Below are 5,462 nucleotides of genomic sequence, written 5' to 3'. Positions count from 1 at the left end.
CCTGGGTCAGGAAAGCAAAATTGTCCCTCTCCTCGCTGGAAGTCCAAAAAAAAGGCGTGAATTTGACTAAGTGCCTAGGAGCATTTCCCTTTAAGAAGGCCGACGTGCTATGGTTCTCCACCTGGGTCAGGAAAGCAAAATTGTCCCTCTCCTCGCTGGAAGTCCAAAAAAAAGGCGTAAATTTGACTAAGTGCCTAGGAGGATGTCCCTTTAAGAAGGCCGACGTGCTATGGTTCTCCACCTGGGTCAGGAAAGCAAAATTGTCCCTCTCCTCGCTGGAAGTCCAAAAAAAAGGCGGAAATTTGACTAAGTGCCTAGGAGGATGTCCCTTAAAGAAGGCCGACGTGCTATGGTTCTCCACCTGGGTCTGGAACGCCAAATTAGTCCCTCTCCTCGCTGGAAGTCCAAAAAAAAGGCGGAAATTTGACTAAGTGCCTAGGAGGATGTCCCTTTAAGAAGGCCGACGTGCTATGGTTCTCCACCCGGGTCCGGAACTCAAAATTAGTCCCTCTCCTAGTTGGAAGTCATCAAAAAAAGGCGGAAATTTGACTAAGTGCCATCATTTTAGAGTACCAGGACTATAGTGGGGGAATTGGAGCCCTCTGGTGGACACTCGCTGCAAATGCACCCTGAATTAAAGACATTATTTCCAGTTCTTTTGGGGCCCTATTTTCAGGCGTAAATTTGACTAAGTGTCTAGGGGCATGTCCCTTTAAGAAGGCCGACCTGCTATGGTTCTCCACCTGGGTCTGGAACGCCAAATTAGTCCCTCTCCTCGCTGGAAGTCCAAAAAAAAGGCGTGAATTTGACTAAGTGCCTAGGAGGATGTCCCTTTAAGAAGGCCGACGTGCTATGGTTCTCCACCTGGGTCAGGAAAGCAAAATTGTCCCTCTCCTCGCTGGAAGTCCAAAAAAAAGGCGTGAATTTGACTAAGTGCCTAGGAGGATGTCCCTTTAAGAAGGCCGACGTGCTATGGTTCTCCACCTGGGTCAGGAAAGCAAAATTGTCCCTCTCCTCGCTGGAAGTCCAAAAAAAAAAGGTGTAAATTTGACTAAGTGTCTAGGAGCATTTCCCTTTAAGAAGGCCGACCTGCTATGGTTCTCCACCTGGGTCAGGAACGCCAAATTGTCCCTCTCCTCGCTGGAAGTCCAAAAAAAAGGCGTGAATTTGACTAAGTGCCTAGGAGCATTTCCCTTTAAGAAGGCCGACGTGCTATGGTTCTCCACCCGGGTACGGAAAGCAAAATTAGTCCCTCTCCTCGCTGGAAGTCCAAAAAAAAGGCGTAAATTTGACTAAGTGCCTAGGAGGATGTCCCTTTAAGAAGGCCGACGTGCTATGGTTCTCCACCCGGGTCCGGAACTCAAAATGAGTCCCTCTCCTAGTTGGAAGTCATCAAAAAAAGGCGGAAATTTGACTAAGTGTCATTATTTTAGAGTACCAGGCCTCTATAGAAAAGTTTGGTTTTTTGTCTATGTGTCATCATTTTAGAGTACCAGGCCTCTATAGAAAAGTTTGGTTTTTTGTCTATGTGTCATCATTTTAGAGTACCAGGGCTCTATAGAAAAGTTTGGTAAATTTGACTAAGTGTCTAGGAGCATTTCCCTTTAAGAAGGCCGACCTGCTATGGTTCTCCACCTGGGTCTGGAACGCAAAATTAGTCCCTCTCCTAGCTGGAAGTCCAAAAAAAAAGGCGTGAATTTGACTAAGTGTCTAGGAGGATGTCCCCTTAAGAAGGCCGACGTGCCTTGGTTCTCTACCTGGGTACGGGACGCCATATTAGTCCCTCTCCTCGCTGGAAGTCCAAAAAAAAGGCGTGAATTTGACTAAGTGTCTAGGAGCATTTCCCTTTAAGAAGGCCGGCCTGCTATGGTTCTCCACCTGGGTCCGGAAAGCAAAATTAGTCCCTCTCCTCGCTGGAAGTCCAAAAAAAAGGCGTGAATTTGACTAAGTGCCTAGGAGGATGTCCCTTTAAGAAGGCCGACGTGCTATGGTCCTCCACCTGGGTCAGGAACGCAAAATTGTCCCTCTCCTCGCTGGAAGTCCAAAAAAAAGGCGTGAATTTGACTAAGTGCCTAGGAGGATGTCCCTTTAAGAAGGCCGACGTGCTATGGTTCTCCACCTGGGTCAGGAAAGCAAAATTGTCCCTCTCCTCGCTGGAAGTCCAAAAAAAAAAGGTGTAAATTTGACTAAGTGTCTAGGAGCATTTCCCTTTAAGAAGGCCGACCTGCTATGGTTCTCCACCTGGGTCAGGAACGCCAAATTGTCCCTCTCCTCGCTGGAAGTCCAAAAAAAAGGCGTGAATTTGACTAAGTGCCTAGGAGCATTTCCCTTTAAGAAGGCCGACGTGCTATGGTTCTCCACCTGGGTCAGGAAAGCAAAATTGTCCCTCTCCTCGCTGGAAGTCCAAAAAAAAGGCGTGAATTTGACTAAGTGCCTAGGAGCATTTCCCTTTAAGAAGGCCGACGTGCTATGGTTCTCCACCTGGGTCAGGAAAGCAAAATTGTCCCTCTCCTCGCTGGAAGTCCAAAAAAAAGGCGTGAATTTGACTAAGTGTCTAGGAGCATTTCCCTTTAAGAAGGCCGACGTGCTATGGTTCTCCACCTGGGTCAGGAAAGCAAAATTGTCCCTCTCCTCGCTGGAAGTCCAAAAAAAAGGCGTAAATTTGACTAAGTGCCTAGGAGGATGTCCCTTTAAGAAGGCCGACGTGCTATGGTTCTCCACCTGGGTCAGGAAAGCAAAATTGTCCCTCTCCTCGCTGGAAGTCCAAAAAAAAGGCGTAAATTTGACTAAGTGCCTAGGAGGATGTCCCTTAAAGAAGGCCGACGTGCTATGGTTCTCCACCTGGGTCTGGAACGCCAAATTAGTCCCTCTCCTCGCTGGAAGTCCAAAAAAAAGGCGGAAATTTGACTAAGTGCCTAGGAGGATGTCCCTTTAAGAAGGCCGACGTGCTATGGTTCTCCACCCGGGTCCGGAACTCAAAATTAGTCCCTCTCCTAGTTGGAAGTCATCAAAAAAAGGCGGAAATTTGACTAAGTGCCATCATTTTAGAGTACCAGGACTATAGCTGGGGAATTGGAGCCCTCTGGTGGACACTCGCTGCAAATGCACCCTGAATTAAACACATTATTTCCAGTTCTTTTGGGGCCCTATTTTCAGACGTTGTGGAGCCCTCCAGTGGACTCCCGCCTCCAATGCACCCCCATAATTATAGACATCACCCCCCAAATTAAAGACATTATTTCCAGTTCTTTTGGGCCCCTATTTTCAGCCGGTTTGGCGTATTTCCTTGACGCCGGGGAGTCCTACAGGTGTTCCCGGGGAATGAGAGGCCTTTTGTGGGCCAGAAAGAGTGGGGAACCCTTGGAGCCCCTATTTTCAGACAGTTTGGCTTATTTCGGTGACGCCGGGGCGTCCATCAGGTCTTCCCGGGGAATGAGAGGCCTTTTGTGGCCATATGTCAACAAAAGAGTGGGGAAATGGAGCCCTCCGGTGGACTCCCGCTGCAAATGCACCCCCCAAATTAAATACATTAATTCCAGGCCTTTTGGGGCCCTATATTCAGACGGTGTGGAGCCCTCCAGTGGACTCCCGCCTCCAATGCACCCCCATAATTATAGACATCACCCCCCAAATTAAACACATTATTTCCAGTTCTTTTGGGCCCCTATTTTCAGACGGTTTGGCGTGTTTCCTTGACGCCGGGGAGTCCTACAGGTGTTCCCGGGGAATGAGAGGCCTTTTGTGGGCCAGAAAGAGTGGGGAACCCTTGGAGCCCCTATTTTCAGACAGTTTGCCGTATTTCGGTGACGCCGGGGCGTCCATCAGGTCTTCCCGGGGAATGTGAGGCCTTTCGTGGGCCATATTTTCAGACAGATTGGCCTGTTTCAGTGACGCCGAGGCGTCCATCAGGTCTTCCCGGGGAGTGTGAGGCCTTTTGGGGCCCTATTTTCAGACAGAAAAAAAAGAAAAGTAACCCTTACACTACAAAGGACAGCGGGGAAACGCCCCCCCAGCAAAGTCACAGGGGAAGTGGGGTAGACAAGTGGAGAGTGTCTGGGGAAAAGTCCACAAAATGATCAAAAATCACACACAGGTACGAGTGCCACAAGTCCCGCCGCGTCCCACCCGAGTCCGAGGTGCCCCCCGCATGCCCAAAACGCACCCAGCAAAGGCGCACTGTGAGTGGGGAAGAAAAGTTGGAAAAGTGGGCAAAAGTCCGGAAAAATGACCAAAAACCACACCCAGGTTAGAGCCCCACACGTCCTGCAGTCGCACCCGAGTCCTGGGATGCCCAACATGTCCAAAAAAATCAAAAAAAGCCCAAAAAATCAAAAAAATCCCCGGGCCGTATCTTGGACGCCGGCGTACCGCGTTCGGCCCTCGTGCCGTAGTTTGGCGACCGATTGTAAAAATTTGCCGCGACCGGCTAGTTTTTTTCCTTGGAGTAAATAGAGAGTAGATCCAGCAGGAAATATGCACTATAAACAAAGAGAGGGAGTTTGGAGGGGGGCAAAAACGCCCTCTTGGAACTTTTGCAGCAGCACACATCAAACTAGCGGGGAGAAGGCATGCATAGCAAAAGGCCACGAAATGATCCAAAATCACACCCAGGTTCGAGTCCCACAAGTCCCGCCGCGTTCCACCAGGGTTCCGGGGTGCCTGACATGTCCACGACGCACCCAGCAAAGGCGCACTGTGATTGGGAAGAAAAGTTGGGAAAGTGGGCAAAAGTCCCGAATTTTATCCAAAATTATACCCAGGTTCGAGTCCCACAAGTCCCGCCGCGTTCCACCAGTGTCTCGGGGTGCCTACAATGTCCACAACGCACCCAGCAAAGGCATCACACCCAGGTTCGAGTCCCACAAGTCCCGCCGCGTTCCACCAGGGTTCCGGGGTGCCTACAATGTCCACAACTTACCCAGCAAAGGCGCACTGTGATTGGGAAGAAAAGTTGGGAAAGTGGGCAAAAGTCCCGAATTTGGTCCAAAATCACACCCAGGTTCGAGTCCCACAAGTCCCGCCGCGTTCCACCAGGGTTCCGGGGTGCCTACAATGTCCACGACGCACCCAGCAAAGGCGCACTGTGATTGGGAAGAAAAGTTGGGAAAGTGGGCAAAAGTCCCGAATTTGGTCCAAAATCACACCCAGGTTCGAGTCCCACAAGTCCCGCCGCGTTCCACCAGTGTCTCGGGGTGCCTACAATGTCCACAACTTACCCAGCAAAGGCGCACTGTGATTGGGAAGAAAAGTTGGGAAAGTGGGCAAAAGTCCCGAATTTGGTCCAAAATCACACCCAGGTTCGAGTCCCACAAGTCCCGCCGCGTTCCACCAGGGTTCCGGGGGTGCCTGGCATGTCCACAACTTACCCAGCAAAGGCGCACTGTGATTGGGAAGAAAAGTTGGGAAAGTGGGCAAAAGTCCCGAATTTGGTCCAAAATCACACCCAGGTTCGAGCCCCACAA

Source organism: Nerophis lumbriciformis, unplaced genomic scaffold, assembly GCF_033978685.3.
Source record: "Nerophis lumbriciformis unplaced genomic scaffold, RoL_Nlum_v2.1 HiC_scaffold_41, whole genome shotgun sequence".
Taxonomy (NCBI): Eukaryota; Metazoa; Chordata; class Actinopteri; order Syngnathiformes; family Syngnathidae; genus Nerophis; species Nerophis lumbriciformis.
The sequence above is the reverse complement of the archived record's forward strand: the minus strand, read 5'-3'. Positions refer to the sequence as shown.